At 29.5% G+C, this 14520-nt stretch overlaps 1 protein-coding gene across 1 annotated transcript in view; it reads left to right on the top strand.

The window, feature by feature from the left end:
- LOC129615791 (protein unc-119 homolog) overlaps positions 1-5111 on the top strand; it is a 103222-nt gene extending 98111 nt beyond the window's left edge. Inside the window, exon 4 of the mRNA XM_055531157.1 lies at positions 4953-5111. The gene's annotated coding sequence lies outside the window, so the exon portion shown is untranslated. The remainder of the gene's footprint in view (positions 1-4952) is intronic.
- The last annotated feature ends 9409 nt before the right edge of the window (positions 5112-14520 follow it).

The following is a 14520-nucleotide window of genomic DNA, read 5'->3' as shown; positions in this document are numbered from 1 at the left end:
AATGCCTGTTAAATACTTCTTTCCACTTTTTAGGGCATTAGTAAGTTTATAGTTAACATAGCTAGAAAAATGTAAATTTGGTTCTAAGTATAGTTTTCTATTTGTGCCACTCGAATTCCATGAAATGATCGCCGGTTAGTTTCGGTAACAACCAGAACTCAAATATCAAATTTCAAGAAATTCCATTAATTCGTTCCGTAGATATGGTAAAAAATGTAAAATGTTATACTTTTCTACAATGGAGAAGTGCGTTCCCACCAAAAACTCGTTATGCAGTATTCAATACCATCACATAACCTACCTATTGTAACACAATACGATCGGTAAAAAATATGATGTGATGAGCACATAACCGATCGCAATGTATTTTGTCTTAAGTACTCTAGAAGATTATGAAAATACGTTTTGAACATTTTTTTATAATTTTTTGTTAAGAAGTTTAGTTAATAATGTTTTATTAGTGTTTAGTTAATAATGTTTATTCGTATTTTTGATTAATATGTTGGTGATTAAATTAATAATGTTTTGTTAGTGTTTATTTTTACTAGCGAATACTTTCTGGATGTCAAGAGCGATTGTACACGTAGAGTTTTTATTATGTATCTCTTTTGATATTAAATTTTATATTCTTATAAGCTGGTAACTAATTTGATGTTTTTTCTCGGAAGCCCAATTGCTTGTTTGGTAAAATATTTTTTTCATACATAAATTTAGTTATTCTTGCTTTTATTCCTTCTTCAAAAAATTTTACGATTGAAGTTAATAAGCCAATTGGCCATAACTCGTAATATTTTAGCAAGTATTATCGGGCTTTAAAATACTGATAACATCTGCTTATCTCCATACAGTTGGAGAGTAATTTACTTCCAAAGAACTGTTGAAAATAGTGTAAGAAATTTTAGTGGTTTTTCGATAGTTCTTTTAAAATAAAATTGCGTAACCGTCGTTAATAGGAGCTTTTTCTCCCAAGTGAACCAACCTCCTCTTGGCCAGTGCCTCACAAAACTAGAAAATATGCTCAACCGTCTCATCTTCATGACAAAATTTACAAAAAAGGTCCCCAGATTATCCCATCAGTTAGGAGGCCAATCACTAACCGGGCCTCCGCCACCGGTAACTCGCCACGCCTCCTAACAGAAATGTTCTGCGCCCTCATACCAGCTTTGGCCCTAACCATTGCAGCCGTCGTCATCGTTGTCATTACACTAGTGATATTTAAGCACGCGATTCTCTGTAATCTTCAGAGCTAGTCCTGGGTCGTCTTTTGAGACGTCTTCCTCCATCAGCATATGTAACAACTGGACGAATAATTGCCAAGTACATTTAGTGCATGTTCCAAGTCTTTCCACGGAGACATCTGCACGTCCAAAGGGAAAACCGGTCTCTTCCAATCACAGTGTCAAGATAAGAATCTTGGCCCTACGAGTATTGCGGCAAAGGAGAGACAACTGCAGCAGAGGCTCAATACAGCGGCAAGGCTAGTTACTCACTGAGGTTATCCAGTATCAGTGAGGCTCCGTTCGCGGTAGCATAGTATTACCCCTCTGCTATCAACTAATCCACTAGGCGCGGTTTGTGTAACACCGTTGAATTAAGAGGTTTGGTTTTATTGAGGATTGGATTGGATTTAAATGGTGAGTTTGAATTACCGCCCCTTAAATAAGCAGCTATTATTAAAATGTCGCCAAAATTGGATAATTTAACAAAGTTTCTAATACTTCTAATTCGAGATCTGAAATGGAGTGCTTAATAGTTTCTTTACAAATATGGTCACACCGCCGTGCTCCTTTTTTCGCATCGAGTCTGCGAACAAAATAGGAAACGTCAGAAACAGTTTTCTCCGCATCTATTGCTTTAAAAATGTCAAAAAATTCATAAGATTTATTTTGAAAGCTTTCAGCATCATAATTGAGTATTTTAACATTACTGGCATACATAATTATAAAAATATTTTGCACAAATTTCAGCTGCAGCCGTCATGTAATCTTTTTTAATTTGACATAATTTTAATTTTTGCATAATTTTTCCATTAATTGTAACTATTTTAGAGGCTGTCAGTAGTTCATTTTTATTGAGATGTGCGTAGCTTCCTACTTTATGATTGATTGAGTTATTAACCCGTGGAACGTATGGTTTTACGTGTGAACTGTACGTTATATTATCGTTATAATACGCTATAGGGGTGATATTAGTGTTGTTGCTATAAGGAATTTCATGACGTTTGTTTGCTAAAGTTGGCATTAAATTTGTAAGGTGTTTGAAATTTACGTGAGATGTTCGATAATTTCTTGAAGTACTGATGCGATTTTTGGGGGCTGATTGTAGGTGTAAATGTTCTGTTCTTTTGACACCGCTTGAACTGGCTTGATGTTTATCTCCACAGGGAACGTAAGAAGTCAAGCGGTTTTCAATACGATCCTTCTGCTTTTCTGGGAAAACTTTGGAGTTATGCTCCTCACCACAAGTTCTACAACAATATCCTAGATAGCAATGGATGGCACCGTGACCAAATGTTTGACAACGATAGCACTGAGTTAAAATTTTTACTTTTCTTTATGGTGTGATATTAATCCCAAGAAACACTTGTGTCACAAATAGAGTTGCACTTTGATCGCAAGTCATTTATTTTTACGCTACTCTTCTTGAAATAAACTAAATATGTTGTCTGATTCAAATATCTAGGAATATGTGTTAACACATTGGAAACTTTACTGTATTCAAACCCAGAACCAATCAAAAAATTTTTAAGTTCCTCTTCTTCGATCTTGTGTAAGTCCTTTGAAACCATTTTGGTTGGTAATTTATTTTTTAGAGAATGGCTGAAAAATGAACATTTTTCTTCTCTAAAATTTTTATGTAAATCCTTTATAATCCTTTATTTTTGTACAAATACTGGTATTTTGTTCGATTAATTTGTACCCGCCATCATGGTCATTTATTTGACTAAGTGGAGCAATATGATTTTGATTTTTTAAAATTATTTTCGCTATTTCAATTTTGTATTATTACAGGCTACAGCGCTGGCCCATACCAATATGATTTGGCAAATTGTTTTTGTTTTTTTTTTAATCAAAGAGAAATCATCATCAGTGAGTGATTTCAATTATCATCACTTGGTGAGTGATATTCCTCTTGATTGCTAAAATATTAAATTTTAATAAGTGAAGGTAAAATATTCAAAAAAAAGTATTTCCTACTATTTTTGTTGTATATTTAAATAGCTGAATATGGAAAACTAATATTTTATCATAAAGTTAATAACAAGATAAGCGACTGCACCACACGATATTCGCACACGACTGTGATAAAAAACATAAATTTTTTTTTGCAGACTGTGAAAAATAAAAAAAATCATAAATTTTTTTCTTTTCTGGCATATAATTGTGGAAAAGATACTGTACATTTTGTGCAAAGTCAGTTGAGAATTTTAAAACAATGTTTAAGATTCTTATTATGTTGCTGCTCGAATTCCTTGTAGCAGCCATGGCATAAATTTTAATGATTTCATTATAACGATTTAAGCCGATTGTAACCATAAAGCAGTTTTCAGCGCTTATTTGCTTCAAAGATAGTCTCGGCACCTCAAAACCAAAAAATCTCAGCGCAAAAACTAAAATCAATTAAACATTGATAATGATTTTTCTATTTTTTTTTTGCCGTAATATAAAAAATTTTATAAGTCATTAAACATTTTTATAAAATTATGGAGTAAAGTATTATGCAACATCATTATATAAAAGATTTGTTTTAACTTAGTTCACATTAGAGATGGAGAGCTATTGGTGGACCTCATCAAAACTATCGATGGTTTTAAAGGCGATATAATACAATCGTTAAATTAATATTAATTCTCGGCAATTAATAAATTTTGAAAAATGGTCAAGGACGGAATATCGTTCTGAATTTAATGAATTCCATAACATTATTTTCATACGTAAACACATTATGTATATATTTTTTATGTATTGTTACTACTTGTGTACAAAAATGTTCTTATGAAATTCGTAAAATTCAGTAGAATAATTATACTTCAATAACACTAAATACCTAGTTTGTTTAAGAACAGTATCACATATAACGATTTCGGGAACCTTGATAGTTTCGATATTTGAAAACTAGTGATAGTATCGATAATGTCGTCGATGGTACCGATGGTGTCATCAATAGTTCTTCATTTCTACACGGAATATATAAATCAGCGTTCATCAGCAAATTTTAGGAGAGAAAATGAAAACAAAAATATTTTGTATTTTTTTCTCTCTTACAATTATATTTTGTATTAAGTGGCCCCTTAAAAGTTCCCGTGGTCTCCCGTTTTCATTTATCAACTTAAACACCTTTTTTTTGTTTAAAACCCACAAATTTTTAAGTTTGGTTAAATTATTTATTCTTCCATCAATTTTTTTGAATTCTACAGAAAAAATCAAAAATATTTTATAATGCATTTGTTCTTATGTTTCTTCATGAATAGAATTTTCAATGTGTGCCATCTGACATGCATAAATGCACTGTGTATCATGCAAGTTAGGCGTATAACGTTAACTATGCTAGTATGATTGTTTATTAATTTTTTCTTTAATACGAAAATTGTTCTATTAGAACGTTTCCATTATTTTGAGTTAAAGCTTTTTAGAAAAAGACAATTTCTTGAATTAAATGTTAAAAAAACGTACGCTATTTTGCGAATGAGCTTGATTCGAAAATTTTTCTTTTTGAAATCAGAAAATAACTCAAGGCACTTTGAGACTTCGGTATATTTTTCGTATTTTTCCGACAAATTTGGAAAAAAGTGTTTATTGCTATTTGCTTTCTTATATAGTTTATACATAAAATGTTATTGTTATACACTATTGAATATTTTTTTTAATTTAGATTTAAAAAACATCACAAATTCTTGACAGTTGAATGAGTAATATTGCATAAAATATTTTTAATTTGCTTTTTAATTCCAGATGAAAAAGTTTAATGTGTCAAGAAAGCCGTATATGAAGCACGAAACTACACTTAAAAACCATGAACCACATTCATTAAGTATAGATCAAAGAGATATTTGCCGTACTATGTGTTTTAAATTGTAATGTTAAAATGTAATAAATTTTATGATTCCCTAATATGCACATTTTATTTAAAATAATTTAAAAAACAATTTTATATGGATATGTGTCAATTTGATATAACAAAAATTTTCTAAAATTTAGAGGAAGAATTTGTTTTTGTTTGTTGTTATATTTATGTTTATTTGTTTATTATAATATATACATATAAAAATCGTGTTTATTCGATAAAGTACAGGTCGTTCTTGGCAAACGCGCATATTTGTTGGACACGTACATTTTATCTATAAAAAACTAAGCACTAAAAATTTTTTGAATTTCATTTATTTTTGAGACCTGTTAAGTTTCTATACAGATATTTTTGTAATCTATTATAACATAGATTACAAAAATATCTATCATAACATAGATTACAAAAATATCTATGTATGTATATATTTATTTATATCTATTTAGTTTATATCTATAAATTTTCTACAGTTTAAATCTCGTAAACCTTAATTTTGTCATTCGTTTGGTAATAAAATTACAAAAATTACTTTATCTAATGTTTTTATATCTAACAAGTCCCAATGCTAAGAGAGAAACTTGAAAGCACGATCTTGTTTTATATCGGTTTCTTTAAATCGAAGTGGCTATTTTTTGAGAAGAAATATTAAAATAAATTCACACTTATTATAAAGCAGGTAAAATTTCGAAAATATATTTAAAAAATCAATTAAATACATTAATATTTTCATTCATAATTATTTTAAAATTCTTGAAATACATACAAAAAAGCGGAAAAACAAGAAGCACAACCTTCGCCTTCAACATTTTATATGTTACTGAAAGCATTTAATTATTTTTAAGTGAAAAGCTTTTTTTCCAATAGGGTAAGTTAACTCAAGATATGGCAAGTAACTGTAGTGTTCCGTTGAAAATATAATTAATGAAAGATAATTATTAAATATTGATATGGATACATATTAAAGAAAACACTTGAAGAGGGAATTACAAAATAATATCTAAAATACAATCAAATATTATTTTTCCAATACAAATTTTATATATACTTCTAAATTTTACCTCTATTTTTATTTGTGAAAAATTTAATATGTTAGTAAAAAAATATTTAAAAGGTTTTAGAAAAGACAATAATATATTTTAGTGACCGGATTCGAATATCTTTTTTATTTTTGAAAAAAATAGTGTCTTAGCAAATGACTTAAAAACTCCGATTGTAAAATGACAGGTAGTAGGTACTGATGTAAATTTTTGCCCGTTTGCGTTTACTATTAAGATTCATTAGCAGGCAGGGCCATTTTATAAATAGATTGCTCTTGTTTACCTGCTAATAAAATATGAAAGAAGAACACAACAAAATTTTTAAAGCAATCAATATAACTCAAATATGTTTGAAATAGCTTCAAAATAATTATTTAAGAAAAAAATGATTGGAAGTAGGTACATACATATTTATTCTTAATAATTTAAAAACTAACTGAAATTATTTGAAACAATTCTATAAGTAACGTATAAGTAGCCGAAATTCAAATTGTTGAAATGTGTCAGCCTATGTTACTTTTATTAACATTTTTGTTAGCCGACACTATTCAACTTACCTTATTGAGAAAAATAAAATGTGCATGAAAAATCATACATCCTTCCTCATTAACATTTGAAACCATACTGAAATATGAATTTGAATTTTTTTTTCATTTTTTCCTCCTGTCTCTCTTTCTTTTTCGTGCAATAGAATTTAAATGGGAAGCTTTTTAAAAAATGTTAATATCTTTATATCTAACATAATGTCTTTACATCTAACAAGTCCCAATATTCAATTTTTTACGACATATTACGAATTTTTGGCTTCGTTCCTGCTTTTTTCTTTAAATGCTACTGATCGCGTCATATTTCTTATTATTTTTTTCTTTTTTTTACGTAAAAAAGAGTTTATTAAAGGGTATTATACACATCGTATACATAATCAAGAAAATATATTAATATTTTCATTCATAATTATTTTAAAATTCTTGAAACAGCAGAAAAACTACAAGCACAACCTTCGGCTTCAACGTTTTATATGTTACTGAAAGCATTTCATTATTTTTAAGTGAACAGCTTTTTTTTTTGTCATAGGGTAAGTTAACTCAAGATATGGGAAGTAACTGTAGTGTCAAGTTGAAAATATAATTAATGAAAGATAATTATTAAATATTGATATAAATACATAGTAAAGAAAAAATTTGAAGAGGGAATTAGAAAATAATATCTAAAATACAATCAAATATTATTTTTTAAATACAAATTTTATATACACTTCTAAATTTTACCTCTATTTGTGTGAAAAATTTTTAAAACTTAATATATTACCTAAGTAAAAGTATATTTAAAAGGTTTTGGAAAAGACAATAATATATTTTAATGACCGGATTCGAATATCTTTTTTATTTTTGAAATAAATATTATCTTAGCAAATGACTCAAAAACTCCTATTGTAAAATGACAGGTAGTAGGTACTGATGTAAATTTTTGTCCGTTTGGGTTTACGATTAAGATTCATTAACAGGCAGGGCCATTTTATAAATAGATTGCTCTTGTTTACCTGCTAATAAAATATGAAAGAAGTACACAACAAAGTTTTTGAAGCACTCAATATAACATGTTTGAAATAGTTTTAAAATAATTATTTAAAAAAATTTGATTGGAAGTAGGTACATACATATTTATTTTTAATAACTTAAAAACTAACTGGAATTATTTGAAACAATTTTATGAGTAACGTATATGAGATAATTCAAATTTTTGTTAGCCGACACTACTCAACTTACATTATTGGGAAATACAAAATGTGTATGAAAAATCATACATTCCTCATTAACATTTGAAACCATACTGAAATATGAATTTGAAATTTTTTTTTCATTTTTCTTTCCTCCTACTTTTCTTTCTTTTTCGTGCAATAAAATTTAAATGGGAAGCTTTTTAAAAAATGTAATATCCTGAGATTATTTAAAGTATTAAACTCTTATTTGCGTAAAAAAAGAAGAAAATAATAAGAAATGTGACACGATCAGTGGAATTTAAAGAAAAAAACAGGAACAAAGCCAAAAATTCGTAATATTTCGTAAAAAAAATTGAGTATTGGGACTTGTTAGATGTAAAGACATTACTTTATCATTAAACTGAAATTTTTAAAAGTTGCTATTTAGTAGAGAGGATCATAATTTTAACTAAACTTTACATATTTTTAGTTCGAAAAATCGGAATAGGCTTAGATAAATGTGAGCTTTTTTCAAAGACATCATATGTTTTGTGGCTCTTGAATAATAATGCTTTGTTATTGTTTTCAATATTATGTTTCATTAGCAAACTTTAAAACAAATATACCTACAGAGTTTATGTACGTATGTACTCGAACAATATGAAAATTTCATTTCATATTGTTCGAACGAAAAACTCCAAAATGCTAAATTCTAATTCATACATACTTATATATGTACATAATTTAATTCTTCTAGAAGTCCCCTAATGCACTAATTTCAAATATTTTTGAAAACAAGTTTTCCAAGCAGGTAAAATTTCGAAAATATATTTAAAAAATCAATTAAATACATTAATATTTTCATTCATAATTATTTTAAAATTCTTGAAATACATACAAAAAAGCGGAAAAACAAGAAGCACAACCTTCGCCTTCAACATTTTATATGTTACTGAAAGCATTTAATTATTTTTAAGTGAAAAGCTTTTCTTCCAATAGGGTAAGTTAACTCAAGATATGGCAAGTAACTGTAGTGTTCCGTAGAAAATATAATTAATGAAAGATAATTATTAAATATTGATATGGATACATATTAAAGAAAACACTTGAAAATTCTAATTCATACATACTTATATATGTACACACATTTATACATAATTTAATTCTTCTAGAAGTCCCCTAATGCACTAATTTCAAATATTTTTGAAAACAAGTTTTTAAAGACAATTCTAAAAGACTTCGTAGAGTCGGTGCTCACTTGATATTTGGGCTTACTTTAAGTCCAAAAATCACAGGGGTAATCCTATAATTTAGAGAAACTAACTATATGTATAAGTAAAAGAGCTACATATATGAAATTTTAGCCTTTTTTTTCGCAGAAATCGAATTTATCTCTGCGTTCCTTATAATTACGTTACTTATTCGTATGTTCAGCAACGATTCAACGCATATAAGTTTTCTTATGTTCACCACTTTTGGCATTTTAGATTTGCTCACTTGTAATACATTGAGACTCAACGTGTTAAAATATGAATGCATGTACATGATTAATTCATTTAATAAAGGAAGGAAAATTAAAACTTAAAAGGTTGTCGGTGGCTCCCAAAATATAAAGAATTACATCTATATGTCTGCAGTGCTCATTATAGTAAATCAATAAGTAATGATTTGAAATGAACATGAACTTAAGTTTGAAAACAAAAATATGAAGTTCACCTCTCTATGTAACGTAGAAAACTGGGATCTGGACCTTTAGACGCAGCTCTTCGTCGGAAAGGTTTAAGTGAATTTTTTGAGCAATTTTGTTGAGTGCCTTTTTTGAGGGATTTCTTGAAATAATTTTTGATTTTTTTAAGGGATTTTTTGAAATAATTTTTGATTGACTTTTTCAAGTGACTGTTTGAGTGATTCCCTCGACAATGATTTTTTGGTAATGTTCTCATGGTGATTCTTTTCTTTTGAATGATTATCTTGATGTTGATTTCGGGTAATTTTTCTAATAAAAATTTTGATCTTTTTTTAACATTTCTCACAAAAAAAAAAAATTATAAATAAAAATACAAAAAAAATATAACAACCAAGTTTCATTATACAACCCAGTGCCATATTATTTTTGTTTTCTTGAAAAACCAATTTTTGTTTTGTGGCTTTAAACTGCTTTTAAAAAAAGTAATCTAGGCAACATCCGGTAATATTATAATAAATAACGTTATTCTAGAATATACTTCAAAAATCTATTTTCATAAAAAAAATTAAAAAAAGTAACTGGAACAATTTCATTTAAAATTTCTGATTCACTCGTGATGTATTCACTCATGATGTCGTTATTAATAAATCACTCAAAAAAGCTATTCAAATAAGAAATTTTCAAAAGAAATTAAGTATTCTAATAAAAAATAAAATTTTTTTTTTCATAATCCCGTGCAAAGAACAACTACGCTCAAACGGACCACCAAAAATGCCGTTAAAAAACTCAAAAAATCCCTCTAAAAATTTACCTCAAAATTGTTTTAGTTAAAAAATTACCATTAAGTAATTCTTCAAAAATCACTCAAAAATTACTAACAAATACCACTACTTAAGCGTTTCCATCGAACGGTGGCAGAGGAAGGCGGAATGGGATGAAGGGGAGTGGCACCGTCACAATGGGGCTTTACTAGTTATAATAATAATTTTTTTTTTCTTTTTGAGAAAAGTGTTAAAAAAAATTAAAATTTTTATTGTAACAATTGACAAAAAATAAACATTAAGAAAATCATTAAAAAAAATCACTTGAAAAAATCATTTAAAAAATCGCTTAAAAAATCCCTTCCAAGTAACTCAAAAAGTCACTACAAAAAATCCTTTAAAAAGTCAGAAAAAAAATTACTCAAAAAGTCACTTAAAGAATCTTTAAAAAAACCTCCAGCTAAAAAAGACAAACTCTCAGCTTCTATGAGAACATTACAAAAATCTGATGTGATCAACACATAACCGACCGCAATGTGTTTTGTTTAGTTAAGTAAAAGTGTTACAGAATATTATAAAAATGCCTGTTAAATACTTCTTTCCACTTTTTAGGGCATTAGTAAGTTTATAGTTAACATAGCTAGAAAAATATAAATTTGGTTCTTAGTATAGTTTTCTATTTGTGCCACTCGAATTCCATGAAATGATCGCCGGTTAGTTTCGGTAACAACCAGAACTCAAATATCAAATTTCAAGAAATTCCATTAATTCGTTCCGTAGATATGGTAAAAAATGTAAAATGTTATACTTTTCTACAATGGAGAAGTGCGTTCCCACCAAAAACTCGTTATGCAGTATTCAATACCATCACATAACCTACCTATTGTAACACAATACGATCGGTAAAAAATATGATGTGATAAGCACATAACCGATCGCAATGTATTTTGTCTTAAGTACTCTAGAAGATTATGAAAATACGTTTTGAACATTTTTTTATAATTTTTTGTTAAGAAGTTTAGTTAATAATGTTTTATTAGTGTTAAGTTAATAATGTTTATTCGTATTTTTGATTAATATGTTGGTGATTAAATTAATAATGTTTTGTTAGTGTTTATTTTTACTAGCGAATACTTTCTGGATGTCAAGAGCGATTGTACACGTAGAGTTTTTATTATGTATCTCTTTTGATATTAAATTTTATATTCTTATAAGCTGGTAACTAATTTGATGTTTTTTCTCGGAAGCCCAATTGCTTGTTTGGTAAAATATTTTTTTCATACATAAATTTAGTTATTCTTGCTTTTATTCCTTCTTCAAAAAATTTTACGATTGAAGTTAATAAGCCAATTGGCCATAACTCGTAATATTTTAGCAAGTATTATCGGGCTTTAAAATACTGATAACATCTGCTTATCTCCATACAGTTGGAGAGTACTTTACTTCCAAAGAACTGTTGAAAATAGTGTAAGAAATTTTAGTGGTTTTTCGATAGTTCTTTTAAAATAAAATTGCGTAACCGTCGTTAATAGGAGCTTTTTCTCCCAAGTGAACCAACCTCCTCTTGGCCAGTGCCTCACAAAACTAGAAAATATGCTCCACCGTCTCATCTTCATGACAAAATTTACAAAAAAGGTCCCCAGATTATCCCATCAGTGAGGAGGCCAATCACTAACCGGGCCAATCACTAAGTGAACCAACCTCCTCTTGGCCAGTGCCTCACAAAACTAGAAAATATGCTCAACCGTCTCATCTTCATGACAAAATTTACAAAAAAGGTCCCCAGATTATCCCATCAGTTAGGAGGCCAATCACTAACCGGGCCTCCGCCACCGGTAACTCGCCACGCCTCCTAACAGAAATGTTCTGCGCCCCCATACCAGCTTTGGCCCTAACCATTGCAGCCGTCGTCATCGTTGTCATTACACTAGTGATATTTAAGCACGCGATTCTCTGTAATCTTCAGAGCTTGTCCTGGGTCGTCTTTTGAGACGTCTTCCTCCATCAGCATATGTAACAACTGGACGAATAATTGCCAAGTACATTTAGTGCATGTTCCAAGTCTTTCCACGGAGACGTCTGCACGTCCAATGGGAAAACCGGTCTCTTCCAATCACAGTGTCAAGATAAGAATCTTGGCCCTACGAGTATTGCGGCAAAGGAGAGACAACTGCAGCAGAGGCTCAATACAGCGGCAAGGCTAGTTACTCACTGAGGTTATCCAGTATCAGTGAGGCTCCGTTCGCGGTAGCATAGTATTACCCCTCTGCTATCAACTAATCCACTAGGCGCGGTTTGTGTAACACCGTTGAATTAAGAGGTTTGGTTTTATTGAGGATTGGATTGGATTTAAATGGTGAGTTTGAATTACCGCCCCTTAAATAAGCAGCTATTATTAAAATGTCGCCAAAATTGGATAATTTAACAAAGTTTCTAATACTTCTAATTCGAGATCTGAAATGGAGTGCTTAATAGTTTCTTTACAAATATGGTCACACCGCCGTGCTCCTTTTTTCGCATCGAGTCTGCGAACAAAATAGGAAACGTCAGAAACAGTTTTCTCCGCATCTATTGCTTTAAAAATGTCAAAAAATTCATAAGATTTATTTTGAAAGCTTTCAGCATCATAATTGAGTATTTTAACATTACTGGTATACATAATTATAAAAATATTTTGCACAAATTTCAGCTGCAGCCGTCATGTAATCTTTTTTAATTTGACATAATTTTAATTTTTGCATAATTTTTCCATTAATTGTAACTATTTTAGAGGCTGTCAGTAGTTCATTTTTATTGAGATGTGCGTAGCTTCCTACTTTATGATTGATTGAGTTATTAACCCGTGGAACGTATGGTTTTACGTGTGAACTGTACGTTATACTATCGTTATAATACGCTATAGGGGTGATATTAGTGTTGTTGCTATAAGGAATTTCATGACGTTTGTTTGCTAAAGTTGGCATTAAATTTGTAAGGTGTTTGAAATTTACGTGAGATGTTCGATAATTTCTTGAAGTACTGATGCGATTTTTGGGGGCTGATTGTAGGTGTAAATGTTCTGTTCTTTTGACACCGCTTGAACTGGCTTGATGTTTATCTCCACAGGGAACGTAAGAAGTCAAGCGGTTTTCAATACGATCCTTCTGCTTTTCTGGGAAAACTTTGGAGTTATGCTCCTCACCACAAGTTCTACAACAATATCCTAGATAGCAATGGATGGCACCGTGACCAAATGTTTGACAACGATAGCACTGAGTTAAAATTTTTACTTTTCTTTATGGTGTGATATTAATCCCAAGAAACACTTGTGTCACAAATAGAGTTGCACTTTGATCGCAAGTCATTTATTTTTACGCTACTCTTCTTGAAATAAACTAAATATGTTGTCTGATTCAAATATCTAGGAATATGTGTTAACACATTGGAAACTTTACTGTATTCAAACCCAGAACCAATCAAAAAATTTTTAAGTTCCTCTTCTTCGATCTTGTGTAAGTCCTTTGAAACCATTTTGGTTGGTAATTTATTTTTTATGTAAATCCTAAATAAAATTTTTATGTAAATCCTTTATAATCCTTTATTTTTGTACAAATACTGGTATTTTGTTCGATTAATTTGTACCCGCCATCATGGTCATTTATTTGACTAAGTGGAGCAATATGATTTTGATTTTTTAAAATTATTTTCGCTATTTCAATTTTGTATTATTACAGGCTACAGATTATTCAAATATTCATAATATTCGATACTAAAGACTAAGAAAAATAAACAGTAAATATTAATAATCTCAAATAATTAATATAAATAAAAAAAAACTACGACAGGCTAGTCACCTACCTAGTTAAACTCTATGACGCTATGAAACTAGTGCATGAGAAATCATGCACTAGCCCTATGCTCCTTCTAGGAGTGAAGAAGGAAAAAAAAAAAAAAAAAAAAAAAACAGGCTACAGCGCTGGCCCATACCAATATGATTTGGCAAATTGTTTTTGTTTTTTTTTTAATCAAAAAGAAATCATCATCAGTGAGTGATTTCAATTATCATCACTTGGTGAGTGATATTCCTCTTGATTGCTAAAATATTAAATTTTAATAAGTGAAGGTAAAATATTCAAAAAAAAGTATTTCCTATTATTTTTGTTGTATATTTAAATAGCTGAATATGGAAAACTAATATTATATATATATAGCTACTTCTCAGGTGGTAAAAAGTACGGGTACTTTTGGAAGGGCTAGAGACATGGGACAAAAGGCATTAGGTAGAGTTTTGCC

The sequence above is a fragment of the Condylostylus longicornis genome, unplaced genomic scaffold (assembly GCF_029603195.1).
Source record: "Condylostylus longicornis isolate FDR11 unplaced genomic scaffold, ASM2960319v2 ptg000147l, whole genome shotgun sequence".
Lineage (NCBI taxonomy): Eukaryota > Metazoa > Arthropoda > Insecta > Diptera > Dolichopodidae > Condylostylus > Condylostylus longicornis.
The sequence above is the reverse complement of the archived record's forward strand: the minus strand, read 5'-3'. Positions and strand labels throughout refer to the sequence as shown.